Source organism: Gnatocerus cornutus, chromosome 2 (assembly GCF_029298725.1).
Source record: "Gnatocerus cornutus isolate USDA-ARS CGAHR chromosome 2, icGnaCorn1.1, whole genome shotgun sequence".
Lineage (NCBI taxonomy): Eukaryota > Metazoa > Arthropoda > Insecta > Coleoptera > Tenebrionidae > Gnatocerus > Gnatocerus cornutus.
The window spans coordinates 18,716,437-18,736,207 of NC_142234.1; the positions used below are offsets into that span (position 1 = coordinate 18,716,437).

A 19,771-nucleotide genomic window follows, 5' to 3' on the forward strand; every position below is an offset into this window, starting at 1 on the left:
AGCACAATTTACACTCACTTAATCTCATACATATGTTGAAAAGAACGAAAGCCGGTTGTAAAAAATGCATGCAAATCTGGCGCCACCACTAAAAAACCAAAGCACGTACTTTTGGTTAGTTTAATGCAACCTCATGCATCTAATAATAATCGCCTTTAGACGAGAATCTCGCTAGAATTATTATTCAATTCTGGCAGTTTGAATCCGCGTCAATTAAAATAAATTTCTCAAAATGATTTTGTTTGTTTCGGTGAAATCCTGCTAGTGAATTAAAACTGCCATTCCTAGAAGCTGTGAAACTTTTAAATGCACTCTAGCCGGGGAAGACATCACGCTCATCTTTTTGTATTTCAGGAGTCGTTAATTTAATTAGCAGCGACTAACGAACAAACTCCAGACTTTTTCTTTGATGTCATGCAAATCGCCTGTAAAACCAGACTAATCGCGTAAATGCTACTTCAGCAGTAATTGTAAAGACGGGAATTTACGGTAAGCGGGCATTTATTAACAACGACACGGTTATCATACAAACTCAGGTTCGAGGAGATTTTCCTCTTCCTCTACGTGCTTTCCGCCGAGACTATTGTTGTTTTCGAATTAATGTAGTGTGTCTTGATTCCTCTGCCAAGAGAGCTTTTGCAATTAACAGCGACAGAATTTTTGGCAAAAGCACAAGAAACGTGATGTCAACACAGTGACGTTGTTCACGTAGCAAATTTTCGAGTTCTTTTATTAACGGTTCGTAATCGTACAAACATTCACGTTGAAGTTGCGACGTTGTTGAGTTGTGAAAACTCGTATTTTCGAGTTCTGCCAACGTCGACTAAATAAAAAGATGACATTTTACCGGGCGAACAGATTTCTAATATGCCATGGAAAATTCGTCTTGTCAATATTTTCCTGAGTGAAACTCTCTTGCCACGACTCAATTATGGGGTAATAAAAGGATAATAGCTCCCCGTTAAACTCCACGTAAAATTTTAGTGCCCCCAATTATTCGCCGAAAAGCAAAACAAAATCCAAATAACAATTAGCGTTGGCAACAGCTGAAAATTCACAGAAACGCTCACCTTTTTGTTCGATTTGAATACTGCACATTTAAAAACATTGGAAGCTCCGTCTCTTGCGATGTAACTAAATATTTTCAGGTCCTGAGAGTCGTGCGATACGTAAAATATTCTATAAATGGGATGCGACAGAAGTAGAGGCTTTCCATCGTCCGTCCAATGTTTCCTCTGTAAAAAAAAAACAAACATTGAGTTATTGACGTGATGAAAATGCAAATCGGAACAACAGTGTGTTAGTTCGCGCTTTGCTGCATCCAGAAAGAAATTGGAAAAATCGTCCAATTGCATATGAAGTTCGCAATAAAAGGGTGTTAACGAATGTTGAGTGGGGCTTCAGTCCCATGCAATCGGCGATCGGCAATTCAAATCGACCAATTTATACAACTGCAGTATGTTTTATACTCTCGCCTTATTATAGGAAAGAAATATGTCAGTTAGCACCCGTAACTTTTTAAGACTAATGCTCGAAACCTGGCGCGGCACATAAAGCAACTGAGCTTTAGCAAGTGTGAGCTTAAACTTATAACCTGAAGAAAAATGTGTAGTGACAAAAGGAAAGCGTGGAAAAATAAAACTCTTTAATAAAAATCTAGTGTTTTCCCCTTTCTCATCCAAGCCATTTGCTAAGGCCACAACCGTTAAAAGTATTTTCTTGTACGTGCAGTCGGAATACAAAAGTTTCAACGTCTCCACTTTGATTACCTTTTTCTTTTTCCTAAGCGTAACCTTGACACCATCCACCGAAACTTCTACCGTCACCTTCTTCTTCTTAATTCCTTTCGCTTTAAATTCATACTGAAACAGACAAGATTTGATCAATACGGTCTCATCAATCCAAGAGCTTACTCGTATCCTCCGCATGGCTGCCACGATTTCCACCCTGCTGGTCGGTCGAGGCACGTCCAACATCCCAATGTACTATAAACAAAAAAACGGAATTAATGCGATTCCCCTACAAACAACGTTAAATTTAACACGGAAAATTGACATATTTGTCTTGGCAAGCCTTTTTCCACCTTTGTTCCCAGAAATTCCCTCAAATTGTGCCAGAATTCAATCTGATTGACAAAATAGGAATGTATTGAATTTATAGGGGGATTGGATTCAGTTGGCACACAGCTTTTCTGGCTTTGCCGGTTTTATTACCGGCGCATCAATCTTCGAAATGAATGCAGTTTCATTAATTTGCCGCGGATATATGCAAAGTGTGGCTTTAATACAACGACCGACGATTTATTTCAAACTTCCTTGGAGTTTGATTGAGAGACAACCATCAGCAGCACGTGTTTTTGGTTGTCCGCTTTTATGTTATTTTTACACGGACTGACGGGATCATTTTTTGTTGCTTGCGCTAGTGTTTTTGTGTTGCCAAACGGAAATTATTAAATTCATTCGTTCTACAAGCTCATAACTATTAATTGTTGCAGCCAATTTTATGCGCCTCCACTGGCGATGTGTTGCCCAGCAGATACAATTATTTCTTAGGTAAAATTCTTTCCTCATTCTGAACCACCAGTGCAGGATTTAAAGATATCCAATTCAGAATATCAGAAGTGAGATTTTTTTCGAAAATTTGTTATTAAAATGTAAGGCCCATGGTGTAATTTTAATAATTAATCCTAAATATAATAATTACACGCAGCACCCAAACTTTTCTCTAAAGCCATAACAGAACATCTGTTGCCGTCAAAATAAACCAAAATTACGTTTACTCCGAGTATAAATCGCCTTTAATGGGTCCCGCCGTTTCATTAGCTAAATGTAAAAACGTGTAAAAAACATTTAGCAAATTTTTATTTCATTCGGGATTATAATGTCGCCGTTGAAACAACATTGCCCAATATTTGTACAAGATGGAAATAATTTCAAGCGTACATTTTCTGTTCTCTCCCAAATTTCCCATCTTGCATTGCACATGAATAAATATTTGAAGTTCTCAGTGAAAAAAATAAATATTTTGTGAAATGTGAGCGTCTTGGAATAGTTGCGAAACCCTCGAGCTAGCATACAATTCCATGCTGAATTACAAAACATCTGAGGGGATGTTTGCATGCGATCCAAATTGTTAGAAATTGAATAACACAAACGCCACATTGAATAAGAAGATAAGTTACAAACGAGTCTCAGTTTCGCGCCTGGCGAGCCGCAACCAGTTTTACACCTTTAGACTCATTTACCACGTATCAAATTGCAAAGGAAGCTTAAACAAGCAAAGTCAACACGGAAGCAACTCCAGCAAACCGTACTAAGCTAATTAGTTTTGACTGAGGGCTCTATGCTAACGACCCAACCTGTGCTTAATCAAGAATGAAACCTCCTGATCATCTCCAAACAAGAAAAAGAGTGAAGAGGGTAACGTACGCTGGATCTAAGTAATGCGATCACTAATTATACGCGATGGTCACCGCGTCGCGGCGCCACAGTTATTTCAGGCGCACACATGTGTTATGACGTCATTTCTGGCGAAAAACACAGGTGATTGTTTTAGTTGTATAATGTCGTTTCTGAAACTTCTTAAGGTGCGGCGCGGTGGAACATAAAAGGAATTCAAATGGGAAGTTGTGTGGGAACAAATTGATGTTATGATATTGTTTGGGAAATTTATTTATCTAGAGCAATCTTGGAAGATGTAGCTACATTTTATCTTCACGCTCTCAAATTAACGATTTTAGAAATTAGAAAATCGGGAAAACAAGTTTGTCTCAATTCCCGAGTGAACATATTTCATCCCATATCTGCCCCTTTAAAAGGACTCTTATCTCCAAAATTCTCCTGGTTTCCGGTCATTATAAATCATGTTCAAATTTTGATGCAAGTTACGAATATAGCAATTCCCAGCTTCGTCCACTCCCATTTCCCAATTCCGAACAAACGGATGGCTTATTAATATGCTCGAGGAAAGCTCCAGCTCAGTCGATAAACCACAATATTAGCAAAAAATAATAATTCATCTCGGCGAAAAATTAACATTGCCTTGACATTTTGTGCTTCACCTTAGTACTTATTTTAATGATACAGTCAGTGTTTAGGCGTCTGTGCCAAGATCTGTTTTAGCATTTGTTCCAGATTACATACACAGTACATAATAGTTACAAAATTTGAAAAAATCTAAAATACCTGTCTCTGGTTCCAAAATTTTTGAATTTGGCAAATTAATAAGCGTGTCAAAAGTAGTACTGTATTCAAATTTCATTCTTGTAGGACTTCATAGGAAATTCAGTTACTTTCGATTGGAAGTAGAAAAACATAGTTTATAAATCTTAAAACGAATGTATTACCAGATTAGTATTATAAGGGTAATTGCCGATCAGCGTGGACAAACATTTTTTATGCAAAAAAAGAGTTGGATAATCGCTTATTGTATTGTTATTAAAGTTTATACTTTATTATTTAGGTAGTCGAGTTCGAACTTTCGTTCAACAAAGACGTGTTGTGGAAATTCTAAATTCATTTTGGAGTTCGATTGCTAGGAATTTAGGAACAGGTATTCTTTAAAAACATTCTTGACGTTTTTTAGATAAATATCCAATCGTTTGTTTTTAATTTTTAATTACATTTAACAACACTAGTTCTGTTATTTTTTAACAACACGATGATTGTCATTGATACTACTTTGGACTATAATGATTTCGTTCTTGAATTCCCTACATGCTTATTAACTTATGTATCTTTGTGTTTTGGACTCCACCGTAATTGAGTAAATCTTCCAAGCAGTCTTAAGTGTTTTCAAAAAAGAAACTTGGACCGAAGTCAAGACACTATAATGTCTTCGAAGGAGATAAGGCCACGCCGGAGAAGCCATCAAGGTAGGATCTGAGTTCTTTCCTTCCCTGCGATCTCTTCAGTTTCTGCTAGCAACTCAAAGAAAAATCCTTAAAATTTGTTTTTATTTCAGTTACATATTTTGTTTTCTCAATTCTCAATCCTCTTATCATGAAACGAGCTTTTTCATTTCTTTTTCAAATTACCCTCAAATTTGCATCCCTCTGTGTTCACTGTTGTAAGTTTTCTTCATTTTGGTCATCGGGTCCTTTCGCTATTTTTTCATTTATTATGTTCTTTTATGTTTGTTTTCCACTTTTTTACGCTGCGATTTCTTCCGTTTTTTATTGAAGAGCATCCCTGTAATTTGTCTTGCTCCATTCTATCCCACTTATAATTTTTTATTCCTTTGTTTTACTCAGTTTTTGTCCCATTTCTATTGAAACTGCCTCCATTCCATCATAACATTATTTATTTTGCCATTTTATGTTTTTGAATTCCCTATTACTATTAGTCTTTGAACCTAATTATCTGCTACTTTAATTTCAGATTTTTTGTTGGTCACTGAAAAGAGCTTTTCCATTTCCCACATTTTCTTATCTGTAGTTCTGTCCCAAATCAGCTCAAATTTCGCTTTTCCCCTCAATTCTCAGATTCTTTTTATTTTTCAAAAAGCCAACTTGTCAAAGAGAATCCTTCCAAAAACTGAAGAAAGTGAATGCAATTTTGCCAATTTTAGGTAGTTATTGCTGTTAATAAAATTACATATATCCGCAATTAGGATGCTTGAAGATTTGAACTAGCAGCAGCGTATTTAATTAAAAAAACCACCTTTTTTGCGACAGCAAATCCGCAACAAAAAGCGAATTAAATTCTCCCCTTCGTGTAATCTTGTAACCCGAGAAATGGGAGATTAAATACGTCTAAGGGGCTGAAGTCGAGATATTATTAAAGAGGTTACGTAGTGCATCTACAAAGGAGTGCTTCATCTGCATTTCCGAGTACCTTCAGATTATCGAAATTAAAACTGTTTCTTGCGGCATGATACTTGAAATTGAAAATATAATCATTTTCCGGCGGAGCAATTTTTCGCAAAGTTTGCTTAGTTAAAACAGCGATAAGATTATGCAAATAAATGGGAAACTCCAGAGTTGGATAAGAAGAGATGTGATCTGAAAATGTGATAACATTTTCGTCAAGATTGAAAATCAGTGACACCTGCAGCCAGTGGTGATTCAGAAGACGAATGCATCACCGGCTGTGGCCATTGTTCGAAAAATTTCAATTAGATCAGAAGACACGATTTATATTATAACCTCAGGGTGTGTCTGGTAAATAAGTACTTACACCCAATCAGTTCACGAACTTTGAATATTAGGGTAAACATAATGTTGTACTCAAACTCTGGATGGAATATAACAATCTAACATTTATCAGCACCGCATAAACAACGGCCACAAATCATCTAAACACATTCATTTTAATACGAATAGTGTCGACAGATTTATGTTTTAGTTTTTATTATTATTATAGATTGAAACGTTTATAAAACAGATTTCAATATAAATAAATTGGTGAAGTAGCTCACTCCAAGAGGAGCAAAAATGTTAAATAAAAGTCTATTGAAATTATTAATTGGGAGCGAAACGTATAAATTTGGGGGCTGTCCAAAAATGCATCCGCACAAAAACTCGCCCTATTATTCGCAGGATATAATGCAGGTCTGAATAGTGAACAGCTCGGCGTCCATTCAAATTACGAAGAGGTTTGAGTGTTCATTTCTTCGGGGATGTTTTATGTCAGTTTGGAATAGACGATTGTAGTCTTAGTAATCAAAGCTAGGCGAAGGAAAACGGTCGTTTCGAACCATCTCACGTTTAGAAACGTCAGAAAAGGACATCGAGACTGAGAGGAGCATTAACTTATATCAAGGACAAGAAGGCAGAGCCCCATAACTTACCTGTAATTAATTGGAGTGTCAGAAGGGCTACAAATTTACATTCTCAATTTATGAGGCTCCACGCAAGGAATTGTCATTTTTTTGACGCTAGTGGAGGAAATAGTGCGGGTTTAATTACTGCAGAGCTAAAGAACTTGGAGAAAGCTCGGGTTGTTATTACACCCTTGCGATTTATAGACCGTGCTTCTACACAAAAAGCTACGATGGAAGAAAAAATTCAAACTAATCATCCAATTTCCAGGATCAATCGCCCCCGTTTTTCTTCCCCTTGAAATTTGTCTACATGTGCAATTAATTGAAACCGCAGCCCCGATCCGTTTCCACCAAAAAGTCCAATTTCATCGTGTTCGGTCATCGTCAGCAAGCACCACATTGAATCCGTCTGCAACATTCCGAGCACGTCTTTCATCTCAGTAACGACCAAATGAGGATGCTGCGTAAACGGATAATCAACTAAACTTGACCAGCGCTGTCGTATTCTTTTTTTCATCGACTCGTCAATTTATCGGGCTTACGGACTCCGGTTCCCTCCGGAAATGCCGGAGCTTTTGATACAACCTCTCTGAAAAGCCACAATGTGGCAAATTTCGCGTGTTTCCGAAACAGGTACTGGAGAAAATGTTAAGAGACGGTTTTATGGGAGATATTTTTATGATCTGGTGTAAAATCGTCAGGGATAAAGAGGGTCGCTAGACGAAGTCATCGGACCGTCACGACCCGCTGGAGGATGATCATTTCGTATCATACACTTAATAAATTCTTAAGAGATGGAAATTACTAGTTCTGTTGCTTCGGAGGTCGAAGCTTGATTATGATGATGCGTCAAGGAGGTTACATAATAGCGGGTAATTTGTATACACTCTCAAAGCAAGGAAATAAAATGAAATTAGCAAATGACTCGTATTTTCAGGATGACAGAGTCAATTCAAATTGATTCGTAGATAAACATTGATTCTGCCTTACCGGACCACATTATATCATACCTGAGGCAGATTTACGCTGACATATTTCGCAATTTCAAATTTAGCTTGTTTAACCTACCCACCTACTCAAATGAATGTTTGTATGAAACTAACAGGAATGTTTATGAAAAGCATAATTTTGTCGGGAAAAAGAAACACCATTTTCTTAATATTTAAATTAGCAAGTTTTATTTCCATCCCATCAATGACATGGTCGATTACCATTCCGAATGGGTCGGTTTTGGCTAACCACAAATCACCAAGGCCACGAGAGTAGAAAAACCGGCGCCTCTGAGAGCGTTCACACCAGAAGACCACCAACCTACATACCTACATCATTGAAACATTTCCTAAGAGGACCATTAGTTTTCAAAGCAATCAGAATAAAAATGTGTATGCTGGAGGTGCAAGAGACTAGCTCGTAAACCAGCCAGGATTTCCGCCCATATTGATATTCCAACACCGCCAATTTTACACGCACGTGCGTAGAAATGTCCTTGGAAAATTTGACCGTTCTTCGCGGTCTTCCGAGTCTAGACGCGACGACCTCAAATCGAGCGTTCTGCATTTTCACTTTCAAAGTTACAGTTTTGTAATTTGTCGCACGCACTGTTGAATGGTACCATGCGGCACTGAACTCATAACGACGTCTTTTATAATATAAAAACAAACCATTGTGCTATTTAGGAAAAAATGCATTCAGATCTCTGTTAATGCGGCTTTGTGGAAGTATTGACAAAACGTCACGCAAGAAAGCCGATTCTATCAGTTTTCGAACAATTAGAACAATCCCTTCCTCCTTCCTTCATTTCAATAAAAGCTTCTTCTAAGTCTTTTTACGTTGATGTTCTTCAGTGATTATGCAATATCACATTACGGAACGTTGCATCCGACGAGAACATTTCCTCGCTTCAGAAGAGTCAGTAATTTTGCGTAAACTTGTGTTTTCTGTAAAATAAGTTTCAGAGAAATGTCAGAAAAAGCGCTTTCATCACAAAACTGGTATCTTAACACAGTCTGTCGAGATGAAATTATAAAGTACTGTTGCCACATCGTCCGGCGTGAAAAAGAATGCGTAATTTGTTTGAGGAATCCTAACAATACAGCCCAAGAATGAAATGTCACACGCCCGGACTTTATGAAAAGAAAACTCGTTTTCGCGAACAAACGAAAGAAAATATCACTCAGTTTGAAGTTTATTTCGTGTGCAAACACGAAATTGTTTGCACCAACTTCCCAATTAAAGTCAGAACGGTCCATAGTTAGAATTCAACAGGAGATCTGATTGTGGGAGAAGAACTCGCAAAAATCTCCTTTCTTCAGGCTCATTTCGAACGAAACGTGTCGCAAAATTAACATTTCGTTCAACGGCGTAGGGGCTTTATAGCGTCATTTCCCTTTAATCGAGGGACGTTGTGGTGTTTTATCCAGAATTGTCCCTTTAAACTAGTTACGTGTAACACCCACGTTTTCATCATTGCAGTAGGTAGGCACTAGACATCATTTGCAGGAGCAAATGGGAATGTTCGGGATAAATGTGAAGAGGTAATTATTCAGAAACCTTTGACCTTTACTGATTGCAATTGCACCGGTCTGCAATTACTTGTTCTGACAGTTATTCAAACAATATCCACAAATGACACAACCAGCCGCATTTTCTTATTTATGGGCGCATGTGGTACTAGGAAACAAGCAACTTTGTATCTTTAGAGGCTCTAAACGAGGACAATTACACAGAATACTGAAGCAACACTTAAATGACTGCGATATTTCAAACACGTCGAGCTCAATTCCTCTTCGGACTCACCCAAAAACAAAGAAAAATACAGACAGGCGCTTCGTGTAAAAGTGCTTAAATTAATTTAATGATAGTTGTTGGGATGCTGTTTTTACAAATTGGATGTAAATTTATTTACTGCAGTGAATTTAATTGTTTTAATTGCAGCGCGAATGCAAGAACTGCTTCAGACGCTAATGTTAACTGAATATGTTCATTTTACCGGAATGTTTTTCAACGATTTATTGTTTTATTTGTAAAGCACTGCGTTAACAAAACCGCATAATGCTCGTCCTAATTAGTTATTTCACCGTATAATTGACAGGGAAAATGAACGTGTGGGCACGTTGATTAGCTGGGGAACAGGTCGCAGGTCTTTTAGTTTTTATAAGAATTATTAATAACTGAACTGTACATTTAAAATTGTTTTGCGGTAAATTTTCTGTGGAGTGTCATTGCGAATGAAATTTCAAAATTCAAAGGATCTTATTCATCTCAGAAAGAAGCTGAGAGTTTTGAATGTGAGAAAACACAAATCCGAATGATTTGAAGCACCAAAAATTGATAAATGTGAAGGACTAGGAAAAATAAAAAGCTTAAGAAATCAAAAAATCCCAAATCCAAACACATCGCAGAATTTTCAATATTTAATTCATTTCGCCAGAATTTTTAAAGAACCTGTCTCTATTCTTCCGGTATCCAATTAGTTTCCTTCAAGTGTCCCCACGTGTTCAAAATTCTGTACGCAACAAACAATAAATAATTAAGATTCAACAACTTACGCACGGCGGCGCTTTAATAAGCAAATTTATGAATAACATATTTCAATGCAGTGCATTCATAAATCCGGAAATAATTCTCAATTGATCAAACTCATATTTTGTCTGATACAAACATTAAAAAGCTCATTTACATCCCAAATTGCAACAAAGCGCGCTTTTAATTAGTATCAAGTTCAATGAAACTTCCGAAACGGTTTTTTCTGCATGAGCGCTTTCAACAATCCGCCATAATCATCATGTCTTTTTTCCAGTTGATTGATTTTATTATACGATGAATTTTTTAAATGCGTCGTCAAGACGAAAGCTCATCAACTGAGAAAATTGAAAAAGCAGCCGATAATGAAAATCAAATAAACATTGTGTCGGCAAATAAGCTACTCAACAAGACAGTCGATTGAAGGCGGTAATCATCGGCTAATATTCCGGGGAAACATCAGCGCTTGCGAGGACTTGTGGTGAAGGCCCTTTTCCAATTTGAAGTCACAAAGTCTCTAAAAACACGTACTAACAAAGTCAACATGCTGAAATGAAATGAAAGCTGATGTTTAAAATTCCGGGGATTTTCCGGGAGAATATTGTAAAAATAATTACGAAAATGCTTTCTTCCATGAAACTAAAGACATTTTACGAGCTTGTTGGGTTCGGAAATCATCAATTACACTCATCTAGAGCTATAAAAAATATATCGAAAAGCAAAATGCCCGCTTGGGATTTTCATCCATCAACAAACTCCCAAGAATGGATACGAAAGATTTACGTCGTTTCTTCTACATGTTTCGATTTATCAGCAATATTTTTTATTTTCATTGTTCCATCCCATTCTCCAATGAAACGGAATTGCCGCCGATTTTCCAGGCCAAGAAAAACACCGAAATTGTTTCTGGGAAACGCGAATTTCCCCGTAATGAGTTCAATCGCGACTGATCCTCAAATTGTCATCGAAATTCACTTTGAGGTTCAACCCCGGGGCGTCAACCCCCTGATATGCTTAAACATAATCTCCTTGTTCGCCCTGGGTAATTACAATTACCTCTTAATTCCAGGCTTCGAGTTTTTTGTGATAAACCGATAAGATATTCCCACAGTGCCAAATGTTAACCGCTCGGAAATTATTCCAGTCACAGCGGCCCTTCCAGTTCTCTAATCAAGACCAGATTTCGATATTGGAAGTTTCCGGACAAAACAGTTCTAATCTGCAAACTGAACAATTTTCTTATCTCGCCGAGAAAGCCGTTCAATGTCAGTTATCTCAGTCTCACTTTTCTCATTCGGCGGCGGTAAAATTAGGGAAAAGTTCGGTCGTGCATAAAACTTGGGTTTATTTTACAAAAACCCAGAGCCTGGATGGACAGGGGATTTACCGAGTGTAGTAACAATCCGGGATTTAGCTGACGTAAATCCCACTTTCCCATATTAAAAAGCTGTGATCTTAAGAGCGATCTGCTGGCGGAAATTATAATAAACATAATTTAAATATTTAAAGCCCAGGAAAGTGTGTCTTTCCAAGATCGGTAAATTTCCTTAATTAAATCCCAAATTGGATTCGCAAAAATTTACGAGCACAAACTAAACAAAACGCTTTAAAAACACGGCTCCATTAATTTCTAACTTATGAGAGTTTATAATGGAAGGATGATGGAGTCTTTTTTCAAAGAGGTTTTAATTGCGGAGACTGAACTTGAGTGCTCTCTGATTCCTCAGTTTTATTTTTGAGACGAATTAAACGGAAATTAAGGAAACTTCCACAAACTCTCGGAATAAATCATTAGGGAAATGCAATTTTCTTAAGAGTGCTTATTATACCATTCGCGCCTCTAAAAATCGTCAAAGAAAGTTGCAGAGTTGAAGGTAATTTACGAGACATTCTAAAACATTAAATCACTTAGTAAGTTAGTTCCACTAAATTGATTCAGTGCTGTACGCTGAAAAGATTGCTGTTTATGGAAAGCGGCTTGTTACTTAATAAGAATTCTTAGCACGATAAAATCCGGAAGATTGTGAAAATTAGTAAGACAAACTTCAGGACGAAACGGTAACAATCGAGCCGTTATAAAAAGAGCAAATATTAGTTATTTAATTATTACTTAGTTATTTTTTGTATCTTCAAAAGGCCTTAAGAAGAAGAATAAGAACTGGAATAAAGAATTTGATAAAGATGCTAAAATCTGAAGAAAACATGTGAAATGGCCGTAAAGAATCCAAAGATTTGCAATTTCATCCCATTTTTCGTAATTTATGGTAAACTCTGGCATCAAAACTCGGATCTAAAGACCCAAATGCGATCAGGAAACATTTCCGCCGACATTCACCCCATCAAGTGTCAACATTCCGCATAATTGACCCGCGTATAAATTTTCCGGTACATTTCAATTCCATTTAGCCGAAATCGATCCTTTTTGCCCCATTACGCATAAAATTTCTTCTTTAGAAATTGATACAATAACCAACGACCCAATTTCGAGTTACATAACCCCGCGACAGATCGAACGAAATTGCTAATTGGGAGGATCAGTGAACACTGTTTTCCTCACGATGTGTTTAATTTCCATCACGAACAGAATTTTCGCTCACTTTTATTTCATTACGGTTTAAAAAATTTCGTATGCGATACGAGTGGCTGAGAGCCGTTTATAACTGGCTCGGAGGAAATTTGCTGCGACCCGACTTATTGGCTTTGTCTAGGGGGTGGATGAACTGGAAATTACGACCCCGGCAGCTACCTTAAAATAACATGAAATATCGTCGTCTTCGCGGGGAATTTTTATGCTTATTCATTCTATAAACACGGCCTCGTTAAACATTAATACTATTTATACGCTTAAGTACGAGTTTCACTAAAAGATTCTCGTTATTCTAATTTTGAAATGGACCAACGTCACCGGTTGGAAGGAAACGAAACTCAAAAGTATTGTGTGTATGATAATTTTCATGGGTGCAGTCGGAGGCGCATCGGCCCCAAAAGAAACAATTTATTACACAGTGAAATTTACGTAGAAATGAAACGGCGGTTATTAGAACTCTATGTTATCTATAAAGGGTGCTTTATTTATTTCCGCCTTATTTTTCAAAGCTAATATTTAATATTTATGGAAGTTTCTCCGTGCGGCTATCGGTTACATTGTGTGGAGTTTTGAAAACGCTTTGGACAATCCCATTCTTTACAAATAGTGTGGATGGATAATAAAAAAAAATTCTCTCCAACTTTGTTTTAATGTCCCTGAAATCGAGCTAGGAATGTCCAGCGGCCGTGATACATCGCCGCGTCCTATAAAAATTAAAAATGAATGCATCATGTCACGGAGACAGGTTTATGCGCCGCCATAAAATATCGTCATTTCAGAGTAACTTCCTATTCAACCAACAATAAAATTCTGGAAACAATCCATAATTTAAACACCCCTTTCCAGGGCGAAGAAGAAAGCCGCGCAACAACCCTTCAATTTGTGGTCGGCTTTACAAAAGCTCTCAAAGATTTGGCTTCCAATTCCCAACAATGAATCAAACGGCTGTTGACTGACATTGCGATATTTAAAACCGACTGATTTGTTTGACGCAAAGAGGAGCTAAATAAACCTTCGTTATTTCTTCTGACGTACTTGCCAATATCATAACTAAATCTGCTGGAATAATTTTTCCTGCTAGCGTCATTTCAGTCTTTTCCGGTGGTCATTTTTCGGTAATTCTGTTTAATTACAAACTGTCGGAACATTTCCTCTTCCTGTGCAGACGGTACCTTTGTTGTTTCTCTTTTCACGCAAGGACACGGTTCATTATTTACTATGGGTGTGGGTGGGTTTGCCTGAAACCGGTCCTGCATCTTGGTGGGTGTCTCAGCTGATTTGCTCGTATAGAACAGGTTCAAATTTTGATACCTGGATTTTATTAATGATTCGGACCGTGATCATTTACTGGTTTGTGTAAATGGACGGATATTTACTTATAATATAGGTAAAAGGGAAATTTATGGAGGCCCGCAGATGTTGCAGGATTTGGAATATTGGAAGGTTCGCTTCGTGGGCCAATTAACAGCAAAAACCTGAGTTTTATAGACCAGTTTGTTTTGTAATGGCTATTAATTATTTCTAATTAATATCTTTTTATACTTTTTAAACCCTTCATTCAATTGTAGAGACTAATTCATTTTGAAAAACCCAAACTACTTTAATAAAATTTGTAACTTTGCATGGCAATTTTAGCACTACAAGAACAAAATTTCGGAAATATTACTATTATATATTATGACTAATCTTTATCTTCTTATTATCCGTACAAAATTCCAAAATTATAAATTAAGGTAAACAAATTTTAGAAATGTTTCTAATTGGGTCCAGCAGAGTAAACATTTTTTGATTCCTCCGTTGTTTTCGATAAGTTAGATGCTTCAGATCCTTCAGATCCTGTTAGATTCGTGTGATTCTGATGAATTTTTCGTCTCAGGTATTAATTTGATAACCGCGGTCTTATTACATAATATAGCTTACAAATTAAATTTCCGTACTTTTGCAAGTCATTCGCGCCTTCATTTCATAGTAATTTTCTTTAAAAATCCCGTGAGTTATACGATATTTCTTTTGCATAATTCATCCACAATTTTCTCAAGGGTTTCCTGAAAAATTGTGAACATAACTTTTCCAGTAGAGCCGAAAATTGCGAGATGATAAAATATATACGCTTCATCCACCATCTAAGCGCGTTGTTTTAAAAAAATCACCGTAGAATTGTTCTAAAAAATTGACAAGAAAGACCGGATATCGACAACATGTGATCTCCCCGTGAATCAGAATTTTCCGAAAAAACCTGTAGCACGTCAATATTTACACTATGAATATGTGCTTTTCTGGAAAAAAACCGCGGAACCAGTCTTGCAAAAAACTGCTAAATGCTAATGAAAATTCACAGATACAGATCGAAGCACGTTTGTTCTTCCTAGCCCACAAAAAAGACAATTGTGGTTTGCCGTGGCAAACGTCAAGGTAAAACATTGACTCGTCTGGTTGTGGTTTCCCGCCAAAATCAACTCTTTTTATAAATAGAGCTGCTAAATCACGAAAGTAAAATTACCTGTACAAACATTGATTGGATTATATAACCCCACAGGCAGCCACATGGATATGCAAATCGAAGAACCTTCAAGCACTAACCTTTTTAAGAATAAATAATGCAATTCGCAGTAAACATAAATGTATTTACACACTAATTAGTCATAAATTTTTAAAGACGCGAGCCGAGTTAATCCCTTTCATAAAATTTTAAAGACTTCCTCATATTTCTAATTTAAGATGAGTAAGTTGATTATGGTCACTCGGCTCATCCCACAACTTAAATTTTCCGTATGTTTAGTGCTCTAGAAACCCTCGACCGTTTTAAAAGCTATTAACGCCTCGCTCAAAGGATACCAGACTCGCCCATAAAAAAACCGCGTTGTGAAAAATCGAAATGAATCATTCAAAATTGATATTCACTAGTGCAATTTCCGGGAAACAAAATGAATCATTTTGTGACGTTTGTGACTTTGGATGAGGGTTCTAATCCCATGATCTCCCCAACCCTGGCTGCATTGTGGCGTCCCACTTTCCTGAAGTAAATTATTTATGGGATTTGTTGTCCTTTTGGTTGAACACCAACCACAACTCGGAACTTTCCCTCTGAAGATGCCAATGCATTTATTTCGCTTGGTAATATCGCCTGCAGCATCTCTATTGAATCAGACTGAAATATCCAATTCTGGAATTGAATCTATTCTACCACCGAGGAAGAATCATCGATATTCGCATCGGCGCGTGTGAAGACAAGGTTATGTGAAAAATGTAAGCTGAATGAACATTCCAATGTTTAATTCATTTGCATTTAGCGAAGGCAAATGATGTCATAAAGTACAGTCAGAAGATCCAAGATCGAGCTAAACACTAAAGGAGTAAACAAAGGATAACATAACTGTAATGCTGCGTATTTACACTTTCTATTACATTGCTTCTCTTGCATTAACCTTGCGTTCTCGAGAAAGAGAATTGTTGCATTCTGAGCTGAGTTTTCAAGAGATTAATTTATTCAAATTTCAAGAGATGGCACCACGAAATTAACTCCGGCCAAACTCAAACTGGGAATTTCAGGATTCATTTTTGCCTGAAAGGAAATTAAGCTTCTTGCAAGACAGATCAATTCGTGAAACCCCGAAAAAATAATTAGTCTAATTAGCGCGACCGGTGCTAATTAAATTTCTAAGCCCGATGAGTTGCCGAAACAGCATTGTCCCTTTGCAAAAAGCGCGTTTGTAAAGAAAAGATTCTTTCTCTTCTGAATAGGAGCCGAGAGTGATATAATTGGAAATTGCCCGCATGTTTTAACGCCTGTCTAGAATTCCTTCTTCACAGATCAGCAAGAAGTTACTTGAGAGAAAATTGCAAATTGCGTTTTGATTAAGCATCCGTGAACTGTACAAATTACACTTAAATTAAATTTAGTCGAGATTTGTAGATTGGGCGAAAATGTAGTTTTAAGAGGATTAGCTTTCTTGTAGTTGACACGGCAGTATATTCCAACTCCCCTAAATTAACCGAACTGCAAAACTAACATAAGTTAGAACACAAACAGCTTGTTGTGATATCGTTTCGTAACTAAGTTAAAACTTGAGGATAACAACTCGTCCGATGGAGAAAAACTACCACAAATCTATTAGTAAAGCTAATTGCTTTCACACGACTTTGTATTGAATTACATCGTGAATACGAGTTCGTTTCATCCCGAAGTTTTCTTGGCACGAGTTCAAGTTATTTTCGGATGGCAGGTAGATTCTATTTACTGTCAAATCGGGGAAAATTAATCTTATAATCGCGCTCCCAAACAACTTCCACTTCTTTAAATACACAAAAATGATTAATTGGGAATTGTTCACTGGAGTTCATGAAGAGAATCACAGTTAGGATTCGATTAAAGTACAAGAAGATTAGCGTGAAATTGAATATTACCTTATGCGTTTTTAAATACACAACAAAGCGTCTTGGAATTAATTATTCCCGTTGGAAAATTTAAATTCTTTTAACCCGAGTATTGTTTACTGTGTTAAACGACTTGTAACTCTATTGGCAAACGGAATTTACAGATCTTTGTGCTCGAAGTAAGTTATATCTGCCACGTTTAAGAAGTTAAACAAAGCAGCACACTGGAAACAAAGTAGCATTACTAATTAGTTCAAATATTCTGAAGCATTGTTATAATTTTTCAACAACGACTCTATTTGGGTGAAGGTAAAGGAATAACTTTCAAACGACACGCACAAAGAGATTATCAAAGACAAAGTGGGGCAATTTAGATGAGTAATTAAGGCTTCTTAAAGTAATTATCATTGTGTTGTGGGATTGATTTGTTTCTTTTTTTGATTTTTCAAGTGGTGAGTGCATAGTTTGCAAGTAATGTTTCAGAGCAAATCAAAACGAGAATAATGAAAACTGAGCGCCAGGAAACAATAAAAGGTATCACCCACTTTTAATCTCTCTCGTTATCACATCAGATTTCACGAAGCCGCAGAAACACAATCCCACATCAATCCGAGCAAGAATTTACGCGTTTACCTCGGAGAGGCTGTAACCTTTCCCTCGACTCACCTTCGCCTGAAACGTGATCCCATGGTGGAAAGCCTCCTCCGGATGCAGCGGAATTCTCGTATCGTAATCGTCATTTTGAACCAAATCGTACTGCTTTTTAGATGGCATCGTCACTGGCCCCGTATCCTCACTCACATTTTCACCTGCACAAACACTCAGTCACGATTTGGCACTAGTAGAAGCACGTGGTTTCTTGGAGGTTAACGTCGCAGCAGCGAAGTTGTAGCACAGACTGATACTGATATGTAATCGCGTGGAAAATGAACCATTTGAGCCATCATTATGTTAGCATGATCACTTCTTTGTCATCGTGTGGGGGGATGAATCAGCAGCACCTGGAAATGGGAAAGAACAAAAATGTATCAAAGAGAAAATTTGATTTACCAGGTAAGGCTTAGCTCTCACAGTGATGCTTTAACCTTGACCATTCTTTAACTATTTTTAGAGGCCTGGAACAAGTTTACTTTTTTTCGAGTTGAACGAACAGGCGCTGGTTTATTGTAGTTATCTCGACCATCGAGGTCTGTCGAACAGCATTGCATCACTTTTAGAACACCTTCCACTGCAATTTCCTTGATTGGGTGGTGGTTCGGAGCAGGAAAAATAAAAATCTAAACTCAACAGCTGCACTTTGATTGGAACACCACCTGGATGTGCAGTAACGTGCAATTACGTACGATACAAACAGTGAGTCAGGGTGCACAAAGCAGAACTGGATGATTTAAGTTCTATCGCAACAACTACTGATTTATGTAAATTATTTGTTTTAATTGCGCCAGGACTGGTGAAAGATGGCTCACATGTGGTCTTTTATAGATCAAAATTGTAGAGGTTGATCTCGTCATATTTCAGACGTGTTTATTACTGCGAGTGGTGCACACTTCAGTTTTATGCTCGCGTGGTAGCATGCAATATGACCAAACGCACTCATAATTTCAGATTAATTTAAGCTCAAGTGGTATCATTTGTACTACTGTCTTACATGTCTAAAGTGCAATTACACTTCAAAGGGGACCAGGACGTCGAAACTTATTCAATATGTACACGTCATCGTCATTTTTAATGCATGATGATTACGCGATGGTTCTTTGAAATTTCATGACTGCTGGCCTATTCAAGCTGCAACTTTGGAACCTGCAGAGAATTGTGTAAGACAATCTTCAACACACGTGTCTAGTTACAATTGTTGAGAGTAAATAAAAAAGTTTTCAGGATCGATGTGTTTATTAACTGTACTGAATTACAGAATTTTAGAACAATAAGGTCATTTTTAGATGCTTATTTTCTTTTTCAGGACCAACTAAAAATTTTGCTTGTTTATTAAATTCCATTACTTCGGTAATTTTAAGATTAGATAAACAAAATTTGGAGGAGATACTACTATTAATACGTTTATTAATTGTAGGAAATTACAGAATTTTAGAACAAAAAATGTCGTTTTTAGAAATTCTTATTTTTTGGATCCACCAAAAATATTTATCTTTACTTATTAAATTCCATAACTTTGGTAATTTTAAGGTTAAACAAAAAAAAATTGATGGAAATACTACTTTCGAGGCGTATATCAACTGTATTAAATTACAGATTTTTAGAACCAAAAGGGGTATTTTTTAGACATTTTTATTTTAGGGACCAATCGAAAATGTTTATCTTTGCTTACTAAATTCCATAAGTTTGGTAATTTTAAAGTTAAACCTAACAAAATTTGAAGGAGATAGTACTACAGTAATAAATTATAATATTTTAGAACGAAAACTGTAGTTTTTAGAAATTTTTACTTTCTGAAACTACCAAAAATTTCAATCTTTGCTTTTTACATTCCATAACTTTGGTAATTTTAAGGTGAAACCAACTAAATTT

The 19,771-nt window shown here is 36.8% G+C and overlaps 2 long non-coding RNA genes across 2 annotated transcripts; one reads left to right on the forward strand and one right to left on the reverse strand.

Annotated features, from left to right (window-relative positions):
- Window positions 1-1,147: 1,147 nt before the first annotated feature.
- Window positions 1,148-18,097, reverse strand: LOC148179760 (uncharacterized). Its single transcript, XR_015769702.1, has 4 exons — window positions 17,912-18,097; window positions 1,914-1,985; window positions 1,770-1,862; window positions 1,148-1,235 (listed from the first exon to the last, which is right to left on the reverse strand). It is a non-coding gene; the product is annotated as an uncharacterized LOC148179760 (long non-coding RNA).
- Window positions 18,098-18,171: 74 nt separating this feature from the next.
- LOC148179761 (uncharacterized) lies at window positions 18,172-19,083 on the forward strand. The gene is made up of 2 exons (XR_015769703.1): window positions 18,172-18,298; window positions 18,357-19,083. It is a non-coding gene; the product is annotated as an uncharacterized LOC148179761 (long non-coding RNA).
- Window positions 19,084-19,771: the final 688 nt, after the last annotated feature.